We start from the raw sequence: 21,272 nt of genomic DNA, 5'->3' as shown, positions 1-21,272 counted from the left end.
TGAGTCCTCCTGCTGGGGAGTGCTACTGCGCTAGGGGTGACTTTTTGGGTGCCAACTCATGCCCCCAAGTATCTAGCCACTTACTTTGAGAGCGTATGTGCCTTCCTCTCGCACCCTGCACCCGGTTATCCTAGGCGTGACCTTCCTCTTGGGTCGTATCTGTCCCGAAGGCGTCTCTGGGGCGGCAGGGGTACTTCACGAGTCAGGCTGCCCTTCACTGGTACTATCACTATGGCCTTGAAGCCACCTTTTCCTTCTCTTTATCACTTTCCCGAGATATCGGGTCCTGAGGCTTCCCACGGCGTCGCTCCCTCCATGGTATTTCCTACCCATGGGTATCGGGGAACCATACTGTGATTGCCTTACCTTTACACTGTTTGATCTGGCCACGCCCTGGTTAGGCGACGCCTTCACCCAGGCGACGCCTTGCCTTGGCGACGCCTTCACCCAGGCGACGCCTTGCCTTGGCGACGCCTGGTCCTATCTTGGTGACGCTTCCTCCTGGCGTCTCTACACCTGGGCGACACCTTAAGTTGACTTTGACTTTCTGGTCGTTGACTTTGACTTAGTCAACGCCCTGATACGGGACGGTACACAAGCCCCCCAGTCTTAAGCCGAAGACTTGTCTTCAGCGCAAAGACTAAAGCCTTGCCTCCACCATCCGCGTGCATTCCTGATGACGTGTCATTCTCTGCTGACTCAGCAAATTTTCGAATTACTGACGCGACATTTTCTGAACCGCAGGGGTATTCTTAATGAGCGATTGGACATTCCCTGAAATGGGGATGATTACACCTTTTGGGCTACCCTTGATCGCGCGCCACGTGGCCCATCGCGTGGCCCTCCTTTAGAGACCCCTGCACTTCCCCTGGGCAATCGACCCTCTGACGCGTGGCCTGATCCTACGGCCCTTAGTTAGCGCTTCTTGAGTCGCGAAATGTAACGTTTAAGTTACTCCAAACCCCGCGCTCACCCTACTGTTACATTCATTCACTCTGCTACTTTGCCCTGTTCATCGCCTCCAAAACCTCTTCTCTCTGCAATTGCGATTCTCCCCTTCCTGCGCTCTTCTACCTCCTCCACTTCAACAGTAAAGGTATGGTTTCGAGCACTCTCAACTCTTCACTGTTGTCGCATTATAGGAAACTGCCTGGGACTGTTGTTATTCTCGTACTTCTCTGGATATTGTTTGTATGCTTCGTTGTTCCTTTCGCTTCCCTTCGTTCTCTTGCGGGTAGGGCGCTCCTAGGGTTCTTCCATTTTCCCCTTTTCTTCTCTCCAAACCCATTTTCTCTGAACCCTTTCTTTCTCTTTTGATCTTCAGCATTGGCGTTGATGGCAAAAACCAAGACCACCGCGCCTCCCCCGCTCCCCAAGTCTCGTTATAAGGGCGAATATGACTAGGCCCCCGACGAACTTCTGGACGAATGTTCCCTCCTGAATTCTGTTGAGGACGTGGAGGCCCACAGGGGGGACCCTGCTCTCTATAACTTCAATGCTTTCCACAAAAGTCATGACTCCCAAGTCCTGGTAAGCCGAGTGCGACCTGGGATGCCCGTTTGCGCGGACTCACGGGATACTGGGGGATGCGCTTTCTTCTTCCTCTATCAGATGGTGCTCAAAAGGGTGGGCCTGCGTCTACCCCTCACCCCCTTCGAAAAAGAGCTACTGACAGAGATAAACACTGCTCCTGCCCAACTCCATCCCAACAGTTGGGCTTTCGTGAGGGGGTTCCAAATTCTCTGCGGCTATCTAGGTGTTCCCTCCTCTGTGGACGTTTTTCTCCACTTCTTCGAGGTAAAGAAGCAAGGGAAAAGCCTCTGGATGAGCTTTTCTGGGATCGCCGGGCGCATCATCCTTATGCTCTTCCAGAATTCGTTCAAAGGCTGGAAAGGGAAGTTTTTCAAGGTACGCGCGACCAAGCGCGATCCTACCATTCTAGAGGGCTTTCCCCTGTACTGGACAGACAAACCCATAACTATGAAGCCCTTGGCTCTGGACGAACTTGCCCCGCCTGACCGGGATATATGCAAAGCCTTGGCGGGACTGGGGATAGTCTTCGATACCGCCAAGCTCATCGCGAACGAATTCAATGCCCATGGGCTTTCTACGTACTTCGGTATCTGCTCTTGGCGATTTATGATGCATTAGTTGCTATGGTTATCTGCATTACCATTTTTCACTGTACAATGTTACTTGCATTTCGCATCTCTTCCTGTATTGTGAATCCACATAACTGCTCTAGTACTAATCCTTGTTGTTTGGCTCGTCTTGATGTAGGATCGGTGATGGGCGCTTCCAAAAGAATAATGTTGGCGAAAGCACTGAAGGAGGCTCGTGCCGCCAAGGCAGGCGTCTCCTCCAGCCCTGCTGCCAATCCGATTCTCCCACCGGCCCCGACACCGCCGCCTCCAGTCGCTGCTGAAGCTGCTTCTAGCCCATCTCCGACGTCTCCACCTGGCTCCGACTTGCTTCCAACCCCCAACTCTGCTTCGCCTATCGCCGCGGTTCCCCTAGCTGCAGCCTCGTCACCGGCTCCACCCCCTCTTGACAAAGGAAAAAGGGTTTTGGAGATTCTGTCGGACGATGAGGAATCGGAGGGTGTGGCGCCCTTCAGAAGGAGAAAATCCGCGCGGGTTCCTCTTCTGGTAGAGACGTCGCCACAGGGAGGGAACCCCTTTATGGACAACCCTCCAAGCGCAACCTCACTCCCTCCTATGATTCTCCAAGAGGAAAGGGGCGAAGGTGCTGAATCTGCGTCGCCTCTGCCGCCGCCAGAAACCACTGCTTCCCCGGCTCCCAACGCTGCCGCCCCCGACTTCATTGCCATTCCCCCTCCAATCATGCATCTGATGAGGGGTTTCAGTGGCGGGACTATGCCAGAAGGTACCGACAGGAGGGAAGGTATGCCTTTCTATTTGGGGGCCTTCTTGGCGGTGGCTCTCGAAGGGCGCTCCCAGGCCTGAAACGCTGTCTTGCAAACTCAAACCCTCCAGGCCTTGGAAACGAAGGCATCTACCCTGGAGGAGGAGATGAGGATCCTGGGACGCCAGAACGAGGCTTATTGTTCCTCCCTGAAACAAGCACAAGAGTCCAGGGCAGAAACTGAGAGGAAACTGGCAGAGGCCTTGGAGCTCCAGGCTGACTTCTACGCTCGTGAAGTCGCTCTCCAAGTACAGGTGGCGGGTCTTCAGGAAGTGGTCAAAGCGGATGCAGAAACTCACAAAGACCTGAAGGACCGTTGCTGTGAACAGGCTGCCAAGGTGGAGCAGATGGAGGAGGAAATGGCCACGCAGGCCAAAGCTATGGACCTTCTCCGAGTTGACTACGACAAACTGCAGGTTGAGGTTAGCCGGCTTCGCGTGGAGAAAGAGGCTCTAGAGAAGCAGGTGGCCTCTGGAGACGCCGCCATTGAGGAACTGGAGAAGGAGAAAAAGTCCCTTATCCAGGAGATGGCGGGCACCTTCGAGGAGGGGTTCCAAGGGGCCCTGTCCCAGGCGTCCTGCGAGAATCCTGGCGTCAACCTTTCAAACTGCGACCCCACACACCACGTAGTCGACGAGAAGGTCGTGCCCATGGATTTGAACGACTGAACTGCTGCCCCTCATCCGCCACCTTCCTCTTCAAGCTTAACTCTTCATTCTTTACCTTCGCTTTTTGATTTTATCTGCCAAAACTTGTAATTCTTTGAACTATCCGCACTCTTGTTACTGACTTAGGACATTCACACGGTTGTCTTTATTTCTTTTTCACATACGATTCTGCCTATGCGATCTCGTTCTCATCTTTTCCCTTCATACGCTTCAATTATTTTATCCGTGTTCTGCCCGTTTCTCACACTTCGTTGGGCGGTTTGGTATGATTGGGTAAGGTCGCCCGCCAACCCTTACACCCATGGAGAGGCTCACTAAGTGGTGCCGTATCGTCCACGGGACGTCTCTGATACCGAAAGGTTCTTTCTTTCATCTTTTAACGCTCGGCGCCCATGCCTAAGGAGAGGCCTGCTAAAGCAGCACCGTATCGTCCCCGGGTGTCTAAAACGCTGAGTGCTGTGGGGTTTTTGTTCCCTCCATGGTCTTTCCTGCCCCTAGGTATCAGGGAACACCCTGCCAGTGACTCGCTGGCGTTCGGCGGTTTCGCCTCCCTCCACAGTCTTTCCTACTTGTGGGCATCGGGGAGGCGACGCCTGTGACTAACTTTGCTTTTCTTTCCTTTCGTCTCCCTCCACAGTCTTTCCTACCTGTGGGTATCAGGGAGGCGACGCCTGTCGGTATTTGGGTTGGCGACGCCCGCGACATCTCGCGCTGTCGTCGCCCTTTCGTCCTTCCTGGCGACGCCTCGGGCGTTACCTTTACCTCGACATTGACCTTAACTCTTGCCTTGGTCAACACCTGATAACAGCGAAGAGCCCAAGGCTGTGTCTGTGCCATCCACGTGGCGCTCCTTGTATAGCTGATGGGACCTTCTGTCATTCGACTTGATCCACGTGGCGCTGCTTACATGGTTGGTGGGGTATCTAGTCATTTCATTTTCTGACTCCTGCTGTACCCCTGGCTCATCTTCGACGGCGGATCGTACCATTGGATATTCTGTTGACGGGACATTTTCTGATTTAAACCAGAGATGCCAGCGTCGTCCTTTCATCTTCTGCCACGTGTATCAATCGTGCGGTGCATCCATTCACGTCGTTTGGCGCTCTAACCGCTTTATTTAACTCTTCAAGCTCTGGAACTATCTTCATCGTTTTCTCACTTCCCATAACCTACTCGCGTTCTTTCTTCTTGCACCCTTTCTCCTCTGCCGAAAGGCTGTTCTAACCTTCACTCCCCACGCTCAACCCTTGCACTTCTAGCCATCCTGATCTTGCTAAAGAATGTCTTCTCACGATGCTTCCCCTAGGGTTCTTCCCAAAGACTTGTACCCTTGGGCCTTGAGCGAACTTCTTGATGAGTATTTGTGCTTGCTTTCCACCAGGGTCGTACGGGAACACAAAGGGGAGTCGTGTTCTTACGACCACCTGGCCTTCGCGAGGAGGCACGATGACGACATCGCTGTGCTCCCTTGCACTCTGGGGGAGCCAGTGTGTGGCGACGAACGGGTCAACAACGGGGTCCCTTTCTTTTACTTTTACCAGGTGGTGTTCAAGACCATCGGGGTGCGCTTACCCTTCTCCTGGTTCGAGAAGGAACTGCTGACGGAGATCAACGTGGCTCCAGCCCAGTTATACCCCAACAGCTGGGCCTTTGTCAAGGCCTTCGATGTCCTCTTTGGGTTTCTGGGTTGTGCACCCTCGGTTGACCTCTTTCTTCACTTTTTTGAGGTGAAGAGACAGAGACACAACCTCTGGGTAACTCTCAGCAATGTGCCCGGAAGAGTTCTCTTCACGCCCTTCCAAAGCTCGTTCACGGGGTGGAAAGGCCGGTTCTTCAAGATCTGCTGTACCGATCTTGTTCCCGACGCCCTCGATGGGTTTCCACTATACTGGGTGAGAGAGGAAAAGGCCCTCAAAGCCAAACCCCTCAAGAATCTGGCTCCAAGTGATCAAATAGCTTGCCGGATTCTTGCTGAGGCGGGAGGCTTTGACTCTGCTACGGTGATCAGCTTGGAGTTCAACGCTAAGACTCTTGAGAAGTACATATGTGAGAACCACCGCCTTGGGCAACTTCGGCCTTTGTTACTTTCTAACTGTGCCTGTCTTCCTTCACGGTGTCGCTAACACATCTGTTCCTTTTGTGCAGGTTCGAAAATAGGCCAAGAAAAGAGGACACGACTTACTCGAGCGCTGCGGGATGGGAAAGGGGCTTCGCCTTCCTTCAGTGATGACTCTAATGAGCGCTGAGAAGTGGCTTGTTTGTGTTTTTGCATTTTGTACTGAACATTGCTTGTAACAACAACTTTCAATATCATAATTCTTTTGCAACGCCACTTTACTTTGCATATGCTTCATATACCGCGCGACTTCCTTTCGTCTCGTTCTGCCAACGATGCATGCTTTTACTTGGGCGCGCCTTCTTTCTGGGCGACGCCAAGACCTAGGTGATGCCTTCTTCCTTGGCGACACCATGGCCTAGGCGGCGCATCACATTACTTCTAACAAGGAAAGATAAAGGCTGAAAACCAAGGCACTTCTTTTTCTCAACTGGTTTTTCCATTTATTAGGGTGACCTCATTAAAAAACCCCCGAAAGGGAAAAAGAGCGTCCCCTTCAACTAAATTGTTACATGCTGCTTACATAGGTCAACTGAAATAAAATTTTAAGTTGGCTGCATTCCAACTGCGCGGGATAGGGCCTCCATCTAAAGTCTCCAGGTTGTACGAACCGTTGCCCTTAGCCTCAGTAACTCTGAAGGGCCCAATCCACTTGGGAGACAGCTTATTCTCCAACTCGTACGGGTGAGCTTTCCTCATCACTAGGTCGCCCACCTGAAACTGTCGCGGCTTTACTTTAGAGCTATATTGCCGCTCCACTCTTCTCTTCATCGCTTCAGCTTTTATTCTAGCTTCTTCCCTGGCCTCTTCTAGTAGATCTAGGTTTACCCGTCTCTCCTCGTTAGACTCCTCCACCACAAAGTTTTGAAAACGCGGTGAGCTTTCGTGTATTTCTACTGGAATCATCGCGTCCGACCCGTACACCAAACTGAACGGCATCTCCATAGTAGAGGATTGGGGCGTGGTGTGGTATGCCCACACAATCCTTGGCACCTCTTCCGCCCACGCCCCTTTGGCTTTCTCTAACCTTCTTTTTAACCCCCTCAGCAGAACTCTGTTTGCTGACTCTACTTGTCCATTGGTCTGGGGGTGTTCGACCGACGCGAACACTTGCTTGATTCCCACTTCAGCGCACAGATTTCTCAACTGCTGACTGGCGAACTGGGTCCCGTTGTTAGATATCAGGCGCCTGGGTACGCCAAAGCGACACACGATGTTTCTCCACACAAAATGCTGTACCTTATGCGCTGTGATTTGTGCCACGGGTTCTGCCTCTATCCACTTAGTGAAGTATTCGATGGCGACGATCAGATACTTCATCTGCCTGATTGCTAGTGGGAAAGGGCCCAGGATGTCAATTCCCCATGTGTGGAAAGGCCACGGGCTGTATATGGACCGCAACTCTTCTGGCGGCGCCTTGTGCCAGTCGGCGTGCTTTTGGCATTGCTTACACCGTTGGGCGTGCCGTGCGCAATCCTCTTTCACTGTTGGCCAGAAGAAACCTGCGCGTATTACCTTGGAGGCTAAGGACCTTCCTCCTACATGGCTTCCGCAGATGCCTTCGTGCAGCTCCGCCATTATCCTGGTGCACTCATCGCCACTGACGCATGTTAGGATAGGGTGAGCGAAACCGTGTCTGAAAAGCACCCCATCCACCAAGGTATATCTTGCGGCGTTCCTTTTTGATTTTCTTACCCTCTTCAGGGACCACTGGAAGGGCCCCATCCGCCAGGTATCGTTTATAGGGCGTCATCCAAGTGTCTCCCGTGGACAGGACACAAACCTGCATCTGCTCTTCCTCAGACGCACCCGCGTATATACTGATGCGGGGCGCCCTCTGCGTATCTTGGGTTAATGAGGAATGACTCCTCGGCCTTCCCCTTGATGCATAAATCTGGAGGACATCCACCCTGTTGTCTTCCACGAATCGACGCGGAGCTTTGAGGGTCTCCTGGATCACTGTCCTCTGTCTACCCCCTTTACCTGAGCTGGCCAGCTTTGCGAGCAGGTCAGCTCTGGCATTCTGCTCTCTCGGGACGTGTATCAACTCAAGAGCGTTGAACGCCCCTCTCAACAACTGGACGTATTTTAGATACGCCGCCATCTGGGGGTCCTTCGCCTGGAACTCACCCGACACCTGCCCCGTAATCAACTGGGAGTCGCTCTTCACTAGGAGATTCTGTGCGCCCATCTCCTTGGCCAAGAGCATTCCTGCAATCAGGGCTTCATATTCTGCTTGGTTGTTACTTGCCTTGAAGGCAAAACGCAAGGCCTGCTCGATCAGTATGCCGTCGGGTCCTTCCAGCACTATTCCCGCGCCACTCCCTTGCTGGTTTGAGGAGCCATCAACCGAGAGCAGCCACTGTGAACTTGCTTCCACCCCTTGCTCACCTCCGGGCGAAAGTTCTGCTACAAAATCCGCATACACCTGCCCTTTGATGGATCCTCTAGGCTCGTACTGTATGTCGAATTCTGACAGTTCCACTTCCCAGTGTACCATTCGTCCTGCCACATCGGGCTTCTGCAGCACCTTCTGTATAGGGAGGTTGGTCATTACCACCACCGTAAAACTGTGGAAGTAATGACGGAGCCTCCTAGCCGAGAACACTACCGCCAGCGCCGCCTTCTCCAGTGCTTGGTACCTTGTCTCAGCTCCCTGTAAGGCCTTGCTTACAAAGTAGATGGGCTTCTGACTCTGGTCCTGCTCTTGGACCAACACAGAACTGATGGCCCTATCTGTTACAGTAAAATACAACCGGAGGGGCACGCCCTGTTCAGGTCCGTGAAGTCAACGCACATTCTCCACTTTCCGTTCGCCTTTTTCACCAAGACGACGTTGGCGAGCCACTCAGGGTACTGAATCTCCCTAACGTGGCCAGCACTCAGCAGCTTCTGCGTTTCGTCTTTCACCACCTGTTGTCGCTCCTCATTGAACTTCCTCCTTCTCTGACGCACGGGGCGGACCGTGGCGTCCATGCTGAGGTGGTGACACAGGAAATCGGGGTCGATGCCCGGCATATCCGAGGCGGACCATGCGAAGGCATTCAGGTGGCGCGAAATCACTTCTGCCACCCCTTCCTGTTCTTCTGGACTTAGCGAGCTTCCTAACTTGAAAGCTTTGCCGCCAATCTCCCTTTCTAGGGTATTAGTTGCGGGTTGCTCCCTATTATCATCTTCGGCGGGCACCGCTTCTTCTACGGGCACCGCTTCTTCGGGGGGCACCGCCTCTTCCACGGGTGCCTCCTCCATTGGCACATCTGCCTCGGGCATCGCCCTTTCTGCTATGGCCTCTTCAAGCGTCAGCCCAGCGGGCGTCGCCTCAATCATCGTTGCGTCCGCACTCGGCGGACGTTCGTACACCATGAAAACGCCTCTCTTCGTCTTCAGGCTGTTTTCGTAGCATTTCCTCGCCTCCTCCTGGTCTGATCTGATGACTATCACCCGGCCACTGAGGTCCGGTAGCTTCATCTTCATGTGACGGGTGGAGGATATTGCACTCAGACGGTTTAACGCCGGTCTGCCCAGCAAAATATTGTAGGCGGAATTGGCGTTCACGACGAGGTACCGAATGCTCTCTGTTCGGGAAGCCTCTCCGTCTGTGAACGTAGTCCTTAACTCCAGGTACCCCCGGACCTCTATCTGGTTATCCCCAAACCCATACAAGCATCCCGTATAGGGACTTAGCAGATCGGGGGACAACCGTAACTTATTAAAGGTCGACAGAAACATGACGTCTGCCGAGCTTCCTTGATCAACAAGCACTCTGTGGACCTTCCTTCCAACCGTGACGACCGAGATGACAACGGGATCGTTGTCATGGGGCACCACATCTCTGAGGTCTCTTCTTGTGAACACAATATCTGACTCCCAGGGTTCTCCCGAGAGCCTCTCTTCGATTGAATTCACCTCCCTCGCGTATTTTTTTCGCTGGGAGGCGGTGGGTCCTCCGCCGGAAAAACCTCCAGCAATGGTGTGGACCTCGCCAAGCACAGGCATCTCGTGTGCTGGCTCGTCTGCCGGCGGCGGCAGGGTGGCGGTCGTGGTGGACTCTGCGACATAATCTTTCAAAAACCCAGTCCTCACCAGCTCATCTAGCTGGTAGCCCAACGACAGGCAATTATCAATTTGGTGCCCGAAAGCCTCGTGAAATTCGCACCAAGAGTCTTTGCGGGGCCCTAACACCTTGTCGGTCTTCGCCGGTCGCCTCAGCCTCTCGGCTATGTTGGGTACGGCGATCAAATCCTTCAACTCGACTACGAAGTTGTACCTCGCCGGTCTTGCTCTTTCTCTGGCGGGGCGTTCGCCTCCGGCGGGGCCCCGAGGCTGGGGCTTTCTGGCCTCGTAGGGGCGTCTGGCCTCTGGCTTCTTTCTCCCCGTCGTTGTCTCATTGACTCTGACGGGTTGAACTCGCGTTGGTCCCCTTGGGCGTGAGGGCACGGCGCTGGTGCGCTTCACACATACCTCCCCTTCCGAAGCAATATGCTCTACCGCCCTACGCCGTAATTCAGAGAAAGTCCTAGGGCGATTGCGGATAATAGATTCTCCAAAGGGGCCGGGGCATACGCCTTTCACAAATGCGTACACGATCATAGGCTCCTTTGTTGTACCAACCTTCACGACCTGGGCCCCGAAGCGATTGATATACTCCTTCAGGGTCTCCCCCTGATACTGCTTCACGTCAAACAGGTCGTAAGAGACCGGCGGAGGGGCCTTGTTGGCCAAATACTGTTCTCTGAATAACCGCGACAACTGGCGGAAAGATGTGATATGGCCCTCGGGGAGGCTAATGAACCAGTCCATAGCCATCCCTGTCAGGGTGCTCATGAAGAGCTTGCACTTGGCAGCATCAGAACCGCCTATCAGGACCATCTGCGTGTGAAATGCAGCGAGGTGCGTCTCTGGGTCCTCCATCCCAGTGAAGATTACCTTGGGTCCCGCGAACGTGTTCGGGATCGCTGCATCTAGGATCTCCTGCGAGAAAGGAGTGGAAAACTCCCTTGGCGGGGAATGGTTCTCCGTCTCGTCCTGCCCAGGCCACCTCCGATCGTTTCTAAGGCCCTGGCGCAACTCCTCATTCACACGGTGGAGCTCTTCATTGCGCTCATGCGAGGCGTCAAGATCTGCCTGCATGCGCTCCTGCTCCATCTTCGAATCCGCCATGTCCTGCTGCAGCCCCCTCATTATTTCCAGGACCTGCTGCATGGATAGGTCTGCTGGGGCTGCGCGCGTTGCTCTTCGTCTGGTGGGGGCCATTGTCACTCCAACCTCCTTCAACGTTACTGTAGCTTGGTAACTTCTCCTCGAACTTGTGATGGGACTGATGTTTTATATCGTGCCCCACGGTGGGCGCCAAATGTTCCGTCCGGTTGACCAGGACGTCTTCGTGCGCGACCTCGACCGTCAGCTAAGGACTCCTTCCCACTGATTGCCTGTGAATTCCTGCAAAAAAGAGGACAAAGAGGCGCCCTAGTGGCCGTTTGCACTCCGACGCTCAAGTCAGCCAGCAAGAAACACCAAAAAACTGTCCACCCACGTATCTGAGCACCGCGTGTGGCACTCTGAAGGTGGTAAAAGAACTGTGTATCTGTGTGTGTGTGTTATCCCCTTTAGGCAAAAATATTCTCCAGTCACTTGTTCGCAACCTTAAAGCACGGGCAAGCAACCAAAGAGTTTCTCGTAAGTTTGCCAAAGGTTCCAACCCTTTTTCCGACATTCTCCGCGCTATTTAAACTGCCCCAGCATTTAAAGCGCCTTAAAGCGCTTTTAATCTCAAACGTAACGCACTCAATAAAGCGCTTAATTACGAAACGTAGCGCATTTAAGACGTTGAAACGCTCGGGAGCCCTAATAGTACCTGAATGCTCGAAAGGGAAACTGTATTGAATATCTTTAATTACCTGGCACCTGACTAGAGGGTGTTTCTATTCCGGCATTGCTGTCATACACGTGGAGGGCCTCACGACGCCATGACCCCATCTGGGGGCGCTTCTGCCCACCTGGGGACGTTTCTACGTGTGAGTCCTCCTGCTGGGGAGTGCTACTGCGCTAGGGGTGACTTTTTGGGTGCCAACTCATGCCCCCAAGTATCTAGCCACTTACTTTGAGAGCGTATCTGCCTTCCTCTCGCACCCTGCACCCGGTTATCCTGGGCGTGACCTTCCTCTTGGGTCGTATCTGTCCCGAAGGCGTCTCTGGGGCGGCAGGGGTACTTCACGAGTCAGGCTGCCCTTCACTGGTACTATCACTATGGCCTTGAAGCCACCTTTTCCTTCTCTTTATCACTGTCCCGAGATATCGGGTCCTGAGGCTTCCCACGGCGTCGCTCCCTCCATGGTATTTCCTACCCATGGGTATCGGGGAACCATACTGTGATTGCCTTACCTTTACACTGTTTGATCTGGCCACGCCCTGGTTAGGCGACGCCTTCACCCAGGCGACGCCTTGCCTTGGGGACGCCTGGTCCTATCTTGGCGACGCTTCCTCCTGGCGTCTCTACACCTGGGCGACACCTTAAGTTGACTTTGACTTTCTGGTCGTTGACTTTGACTTAGTCAACGCCCTGATACGGGACGGTACAATCGCCAAGTTCAAGTTAAAGCTCAATCCGGAGAAATGCATTTTCGGCGTGGAGGCTGGAAAGTTTTTGGGTTTCCTCTTGACTAAAAGAGGAATAGAAGCCAACCCAGACAAGTGTGCCGCCATCTTGGCGATGAGGAGCCCAGCTACGGTGAAAGAAGTCCAGCAGCTAACAGGTCGGATGGCAGCCCTATCTCGCTTCGTGTCAGCTAGCGGAGAAAAGGGGCATCCCTATTTTCAATGTCTGCGGCGCAATAATAAGTTCGTTTGGACGAAAGAGTGCGAGGAAGCTTTCGTCAAACTGAAGGAATATCTGGCGAGCCCGCCGGTTCTGTGCAAACCGCTGGTGGGAATCCCCCTCAGGTTGTATTTTGCTGTAACTGAGAGGGCGATGAGTGCGGTGCTCGCCCAGGATCAGGATCAGGCTCAGAAGCCTATTTATTTTGTGAGCAAAGTGTTGCAGGGCCCAGAAACCAGATATCAGACCCAGGAGAAGGCTGCGCTGGCTGTGGTGTTTTCGGCGAGGAGGTTGCGCCACTACTTCCATAGTTTCACAATACTGGTGATGACTGACCTGCCCATCCAGAAGGTCTTGAAGAAACCCAACGTTGCGGGAAGGATGGTGAAGTGGGCAGTGGAGTTGTCAGAGTTCGATATCAAATATGAGCCTCGAGGCCCGATCAAGGGGCAAATCTTTGCAGATTTCGTGGTCGAGCTCTCATCAGAGGCGACGCGGGTTGAAGGAGACGATTTCCGTTGGGTACTTTCAGTGGATGGATCGTCGAACCAGCAGGGCAGCGGTGCTGGAGTCATATTGGAAGGACCCAACGGCGTGCTGATCGAACAATCTCTGAGGTTTGCCTTCAAAGCCAGTAACAATCAAGCAGAGTATGAGGCGCTGATCGCCGGAATTTTGCTGGCCAAGGAGATGGGAGCTAGGGTGCTGATGGCTAAGAGTGACTCGCTGCTAGTCACGAGGCAAGTAACGGGCGAGTTCCAGGCTAAAGATCCACAAATGGCGGTTTACTTGGCGTATGTGCAGGAATTGAAGAGTTCCTTTGCCTCCTTTGAAGTAGTACATGTGCCCAGAGAGCAGAATGCCCGAGCTGACTTGCTTGCTAAGCTCGCCAGCTCAGGCAAGGGGGGTAGGCAGAGGACGGTGATTCAAGAAACTCTGAAGACGCCAAGGGCATTTGTAGCAGATCACCTGGTCTTTCAGATAAGCAAGTCGACGGAGAGAGCATCGAGAAGCCATAAGTCCTTGACGCAAGAAACTCTGAGATCGCCAAGAATTAGAGCATGTCGAGGAGAGAAGGTGAATGTGATGCAGGTCTGCGCCACCCATGAGCCAGACACTTGGATAACACAGTACAAGCGGTGCCTGGCAGATGGTCTCCTCCCGCTGGATCCGACGGAAGCTAGGAAGGTAAAGAAAAATTCCAGCAAGTACACATTGATTGATGGCGATCTGTACAGGTTTGGGTTCACTCACCCACTCCTGGAATGTATACACGGCGAGAAGTGCACGAGAATCATGGCGGAGCTCCACGAAGGCATATGCGGAAGCCATGTCGGGGGTCGAGCCCTGGCCGCGAGGACTCTCCGTGCAGGTTACTGCTGGCCATCCATGAGAGAGGATTGCAAGAAATATGCCCAATGTTGTAAACAATGCCAGCAGCACGCCGATTGGCATAAGGCGCCTCCCGAGGAGTTGAAATCGATCTATAGCCCTTGGCCGTTTCATATTTGGGGAATCGACATCCTGGGACCTTTCCCGCTGGCGATCAGGCAGATGAAGTACTTGGTGGTGGCGATTGAGTATTTCACCAAGTGGATTGAAGCAGAACCAGTGGCCCAGATCACCGCACACAAGATCGAAGGTTTCGTATGGAAGAACATTGTGTGCCGGTTTGGAGTGCCAAAACGCCTGGTGTCGGATAATGGGACGCAGTTTGCAAGCCACCTATTGAAGAAGCTTTGCGAAGGAGTGGGAATTCAACAAGTGTTTGCATCCGTCGAGCACCCTCAGACAAATGGCCAGGTGGAGTCAGCTAATCGGGTGTTGTTGAGAGGTTTGAAGAGAAGGCTTGAGAAAGCCAAGGGAAGTTGGGCTGAGGAGGTGCCCCGTATAGTCTGGGCGTACCACACCACCGAGCAGTCAGGAACCCATGAGACCCCGTTCAGCTTGGTCTATGGGTGTGATGCCATGATTCCGGTGGAGATCCAGGAGAGCTCGCCGAGATTCCAGAACTTCGTAGAGGAAGACTCGAATGAAGAGAGAAAGCTGAACCTGGATCTACTGGATGAGGTCAGGGAAGAGGCGAGGTTGAAGGCTGAAGCTGTGAAGAGAAGGGTTGAACGAAGATACAACTCGAAGGTGATGCCAAGGCAGTTTAGAGAAGGCGATCTGGTGATAAGGAAGGCCCACCAGTACGAGATGGAGAATAAACTGTCACCCAAGTGGACTGGACCGTTCAGAATAACCGAGACGCTCAGGAACGGAGCCTACCGCTTAGAGACGCTGGAAGGAGGGGCGATTCCTCGCACCTGGAACGCCACACACCTGAAGTTGTACTATAGTTAAGAGCTTTGTAAGTAAAGACAAACACAAATGTCATATTACAATGTCTCTGATGAAACAGTTTCAAGGGGGCACTCTTTTTTCCCTGAGGAGGGTTTTTAATGAGGCCACCCAATAAAAGAAGAGTTTTCGAAGTATAAGGCGTTTTCAGATTGCATGTTTGCTGTTTTCCAAAAGTTTTGAAGAAAAACCTTGTCACTTGTAAGTGATTTAAGGCAAGAAAAGATATATCGCATGTTTTCAGTTAAAGTTTTTAAGTCCTCATCGTTTTTCGGCGATTGGAGGCATCAGTTAAAGATTTAAAGTCCTCATCGTCTTTCGGCGATCGGAGGCACCAAGTGAAAGACCTCAACGCCCTCGCGCGTTTCGAGGCAAGTTAAAGACCTCCTCGCCGTCGAGCGAGTGCAGGCGAGAAAGAGAAAAAGTCCTCCGTGTTTCTGGGGGCGAGAAGATGTAACCCCTGGGACAATGTAGAGGCAAGTTAAAGACCTCCTCGCCGTCGAGCGAGTGCAGGCGAGAAAGAGAAAAAGTCCTCCGTGTTTCTGGGGGCGAGAAGATGTAACCCCTGGGGCAATGTAGAGGCAAGTTAAAGACCTCCTCGCCGTCGAGCGAGTGCAGGCGAGAAAGAGAAAAAGTCCTCCGTGTTTCTGGGGGCGAGAAGATGTAACCCCTGGGGCAATGTAGAGGCAAGTTAAAGACCTCCTCGCCGTCAAGCGAGTGCAGGCGAGAAAGAGAAAAAGTCCTCCGTGTTTCTGGGGGCGAGAAGATGTAACCCCTGGGGCAATGTAGAGGCAAGTTAAAGACCTCCTCGCCGTCGAGCGAGTGCAGGCGAGAAAGAGAAAGGTCCTCAGTGCATCCAGGGGGGAGGAGATGTACACCCTGGGCAAGTTGAGGCACCAGATAAAGTCCTTCTCGCCGTTGAGCGAGTTCAGGCGAGTTAAAGACCTTCTCGCCGATGAGCGAGTTCAGGCGAGTTAAAGACCTTCTCGCTTACATGCGAGCTTAGGCAAGATAAAATCCTTCTCGTCTCGAACGAGTTCAGGTATGGCGCAGAGGGTGAAAGAGTTTGGAAGGTGGCTAAGGTAGGTTCGAAGAGAACGCCTAGTCAGCCGGTCTTTGTTCTGAAGTCCAGGAGGGTAAAGAGAGATCCCAAAAGGCGTCTCTGACCCCATGCAAAGAAACAGTTGCCAAAGCATGAAGCTAGGGAAAGCTGATATCACCAAGAGTCCTTGGCGATCAGGAGGAGTTCAAACAGCGCCGAGAAGGTTAAAAGACCTGTTTGACGAAGCAGGTCGAGTGGGGCGGTGTTTTGGGCCAATAACTGAGTTACAGTTCGTTGCTTGAAGGGTATTCTTACGATAAGGTTAGTGCCTTAAGAGTACAAGTTGGTTAAAGTGATTATTGCTTAAGTTTGAAGGGGTTCGAAGCAGTTAAGTCAAAGGTCGTGTTTGCAAGATCGTTAAGTTAAATCCGACAAAGTTAAACATGCAAAGAAGGTTAAAGCGCTTAAAGAAGTCAGGAGGGGGAATACCCAAACTTTGTCATTAACATAAGTATCTGTTAAAGGCACATATACACGAGTTTGTTACAGAATAATACAAGGGAAATCATAAAAGTAGCAGATGAAGAGGAGTTGATTAGTCTTCAGCAGGAACGACCTTTCCATCTACTACTTCATTGTTCAGTGACACCAGGCTGAGATCCAGGTCGGGGAATAGGCAAGCGAATTATTCCCGCGCAGCTTCGAATCCAGCAGCCAGAATCTGAGCAGAATTTAGCTTGAGTTCTTCAATTTGCCCCTGAAGTTCCTCAATCCGCTTCTTGAGGTCTTCAGTTTGCTCTTTCAGCTCTTTATTCTGCTGTTCCAGCTCTTCAACCTGTTTTTTAAGTTGTTCGTTGGTCTCTTGAGCCTGGAGAAGGTCTTCAGTAACCTTCTTGGATTCCGATTGTGCTTGGGCCAACTCAGCAGCCACCTTTCCCTTCTCTTTGTTGGCCTCGACGAGATCAGCCATGGCGTCGTCCCTCGCCTTTTCTACTTGCCCAAGTAGCTTCTCTCGGTCGATCGACCTCTGCTCCAGTTTTTGCACCTTAGCGGCGTCAGCTTTCATGAGAGCCTCCAGGTCGACCACCTTGGCGCGAAGAGGCACAATTTTGCTTTCCAGTTCGACCTTCTCTTGGGCAAGTTGGTGAACCTTGCGGCGAAGGTCAGTAGCCTCCTTGCGCGCCAGCCTGAGCTCGGTATTCATTGCATCCTCCACTCGGGAGTGTTCGATTTCTGCGAGCGTCAGGCTGAAGGACAACTTCTCCGCCTCGATCCTCATGGTGCTGTTTTCGATTTTGAGGTTGAAGAGGTCGTCCTAGAGCCTTCTGGTTGAACCCTCCACAGCCCTGGTTATGATCGCAGGGATGTCCTCTGCTATGGTCTTCAGCTTGGCGGTTAGAGGCTCCCACATCCTTGTGACCTCAAGGGGGAGGTTTGCGGCTTGCAGAGGCACCAGAGGCGCTGTGGGGGCTTGTTGTGGGTTCTCGTCGCCACCTTCCTTAGCAGGTTCTTCAGTAGTTGCTTCCTGGCGTGGCGACGCAATCGGGGATTCGGTAATCAGAATCGGAGAGGTATGAGCAACCTCATCCCCGATTGGAGCATTTTCTGCAGCTGAAGCGTTTGAAGGGGGCCCCCTCCAGCTGACACATATGGCGTAGAGGCGCTTGGGGGTTCCTCCAGGAAATTTGGCTCTTGGGCCTCAGCTGCAGGTGGCGCAGTGGCCAGTGGAACCGCTTGGACTGGTGAGGAAGGAGCCTGTGGTGTTGGCGATGATGGAGGAGGAGCAGGCGTCGATGGAGGTGTGGATGTTGGAAGAGGAGGAGGAGCAGGCGGTGAGGAAGGTGCCACCCTCTTCCTCTTTGTAACGAGGCCATCCTCGGTGACCTCGTCGTCCTCTTCTTCCTCCTCATGGATGACTCGAGGGGCTTTCCTTTTAGGTCTCTTAAGGACCAATTTCTTGCGTTGGGCGGGTTCCTTGGGTGGTGATCGCCCTTGGACAATGGCAGTCTCCACCACCGAGTTGGGCACCGTTTGGGAACCCGCCGCCAACCCATGGTTTCGGGCGAGCGCCTTTAGTTCGGCGAGCATGTTCCTGGGCAACATGTTGTCTGCATGGGACGAAAATGCATGGGTTAACTCAAGGAAAACAAATAAGTGCATAAGGTAATAAACAGCAAAGCAGGCGGTATGTGCAGGAAAGGTAAAACCAAAGTCTTGTGCATAACGCACAAGACGCCCAGAAACAGCTAAACAAGAAGCGGTATCAAAACAAGAGTTTAATGTCCTAACCTATTCGAATTTCTAGCTGATCTTCGTAGAATTCGAAGCATATCAAGGTGGTGGTAAGGAATGTTATATTGGCGTCCGCCACCTTCTTCCAGAAGAGACAGAGGTCTCTGTCCAATGCTCCCATGCTGTCAGGACTTCTGGGCCTCCTGAAGCAGCTCTTGGATTCCTTCTTCCCCTTGTCCACCCAGTACAAGGGGAAGCCATCGAGGAGGGAGGCGTCCTTGTCGTTCGCACGTATTTGGACGAACTTCCCCTTCCAGTCTTTGTACGATTGCTGGAAGATGGTAAAGATGGACCTCCCAGCAATCGCGTTCAAGCTGACCCACAGGCGCTCTCCTGGGTGCTTGGCTTCGAAGAGGAATAAGAACACGTCCACCGACGCGGGCAACCCCAGGTGGGCGCACATTACTTGAAAAGCTCGAACAAACGCCCAGCTGTTGGGGTGGAGCTGGGCGGCAGCAATGTTGAGCTCGGTAAGAAGTTCCCTCTCGAATCGGGTGAAAGGGAACCTGAGCTTGACCTTCTTGAACAAAGTCGTATAGACAAAGCAGAAGGGCCCGTCGGCGCTTACTTTGTCATCAGCACACACGGGCAGATCGGCGGGGCAAGGCAGCACCATCATCTTCTCGTCGTGCTCCTTGTGAAACGATTGATAGATCTCGTCCCCCTTAGTCAGCCGCAAAACTGCTCCCGCAGTGTTCACAGAGGATGTCTCCCTCAGAAGGGTCGAGTTGGCCCAGGGATACAAAGTTTTGAAGTCGGGCAGGGGAACGGGGGCTCCTCCAGCGTTAGGTGGAGTCGCCTGGGCCAGGACAGGTTGGGAAGACGCAGGCCTCTCAGCCTACGAAGATGAAGCGCCACGAACTTGTGTTGGGTCGTGTGCTTGTGAAGGAAGGTTTCGTGCTGAAGGAGGAGGATTCGGGGTAATCTTTGTGCGAGTCATGATAGCAGCTGCAAAGGAAGAAGAAAGGAAAAATGATCAGGGGGTTACAGAGGCTGACTCGATCATAGAAGGAAGGTGAAAAACGAACGAATGTAGGTTCGTTGCGACGATTGACGAAGCCCGAAGTTGCGTAGAAGGAGAAATGGAAAAACAACCCACAGCGTATGCACCAGGCAGTTACAGGATGATGCGAATCGATGAAAATGCAAGAAAAACCAGCAGATGAAGGAAAGTAGGTACCTTTCGATGATCAGGAAGACGATGGAGGAAGATGGTGATCTAGAGTGTTGAAGAGCGTTGAGAGTTTTCACAGAAAGAGGTTGGAGCGTTTGCAGGCACGAAGAAAGTGATGGAACAGTGGAGCGAAATGGGTTTAAGGGTTTTTCGAAATGGTTTTAGGAAGCGCAAACGGCAAATGAAGAGAGCCGTTGATGAAGCCACGTGTCGAGCGATGAGTGAGGGGTTTGGTGGAGCGTCAGAGCGGCAGAAGGTACAACCGCTTGGAATTCTGCATCATTGCCACGTAGATCGGTGTTAACGAAGGCTCTTTCAGTCTTTTCGCTAGACAAATCTTCGCTTAAGACTGGGGGGCTTGTGTACCGCCCTGGTGGTCGGGTGTGATGACGTGGCATCCTCCTACAGTATAGGCGTGTTGACAAGGCGCCAGGTTGGCAGAAGGGAAGGAAGTCGGGGGGCTCGTGTAGTCGCCAGTTGTTATATTGGCGTGTTCCGATTTCCAGCTTACCAGAATCGGCGATCGCCAGGTTAAAGATGAAGTCGCCAGATGTAGATTCAGGCGACCTAGTCATTGGAGATCGCCAGAGCGAGCACATCGCCGAAGATGAAGGAGAAGCAGATTGTGAAGGCGGCCGGCGAGACCACCGGGAAGGTGTATGAAGACCCCTAACTCGCCAGTTCCAATAGAGATCGCACTCCCAAGTTAGCTATGCGCTGGGCAGTACCATGCATAAGTAACTTAGCCAAAATGAGAGTAGAAGCAGCGCCAAGTCAGGGAGCCTCCAGATGATGGCACGTGTAAAGTTGGATGCGAGCCACGTGTCCAAGTCTGTAACTGCCAGGAGAGAGAAAGCTACCAGGTATATAAGAGTTCTTAACAAACTTTCTGAGGTACGCACGTTCAGTTTATACTCTTTACGCTTGCGAGTTAGAGCTGACTGTGAGAGAGGATTTGCACGGTTCTTGTTCTCTTAGTTTTTGGTGATACCGTCACTGACTTGAGCGTTGGAGTGCGATCGGCCGCAGCGGCGCCGCTCTGTTTCTTTGCAGGTTCTTGAGGTGGATCTCGAAGAGGAACGGAGGTGAGAAGCGGTGCGCACGTCGATCCTTTGACGAGGCAGTTTCCAGCGTTTCGGTCAACAGGCAGGATCAGCAGGCAAGATCCTCCTCTCCCTCTTCCAGAATTCTTATAAGAACTGGAAAGGGAAGTTCTTCAGGGTGTGCAGCGCCAAGCACGATCCCACAGCTTTGGATGGCTTCCCCCTTTACTGGACGGAGCGCCCTAAATTGCTCAGTGCCAAAACCCTGGAAGAGCTATCTCCTGCCGCTAGCGAGTACAATGCTCACGCCCTGACCACCTACGTTTGTTCCCCCGGACTCTTATACTCATTTTATATTGTGCCATGTTACTTGCATTTCACGCCTCCATGTGTGTTGTAATTTTGCATAGCTGCTTTGGTCCCAATTCTTGCTGTTTGGTCTGTCTTGATGTAGGATCGGTGATGGGCGCTTCCAAGAGAATGATGCTGGTGAAGGCAATGAAGGAGGCACGTGCCGCCAAGGCGGGCGCCTCCTCCACCCCTGCTACTGATCCGGTTCCCCCACCGACTCTGTCGCTGCCTCCTCCGATCACCGCCGAGGCTATCTTGAGTTCACCTCCGTCGTCTCCTCACAGCCTTGCAGCACTTCAGACTCCTCGCTCTCCTCTACCCATCGCCGCTGTTCCCCTAGCTGCGGCCTCGTCACCGGCTCCAACCCCCCTTGACAAAGGGAAACGGGTTTTGGAGATTCTATCAGATGATGAGGACTCAGAAGGCGTGGCTCCCTTCAGAAGAAGAAAATCTGCGCGGGTTCCTCTTTCGGTAGAGGCGTCGCCCCCGGGAGGGAACCCCTTC

Source organism: Phaseolus vulgaris, chromosome 5, assembly GCF_000499845.2.
Source record: "Phaseolus vulgaris cultivar G19833 chromosome 5, P. vulgaris v2.0, whole genome shotgun sequence".
Classification (NCBI taxonomy): domain Eukaryota; kingdom Viridiplantae; phylum Streptophyta; class Magnoliopsida; order Fabales; family Fabaceae; genus Phaseolus; species Phaseolus vulgaris.
The sequence above is the reverse complement of the archived record's forward strand: the minus strand, read 5'-3'. Positions refer to the sequence as shown.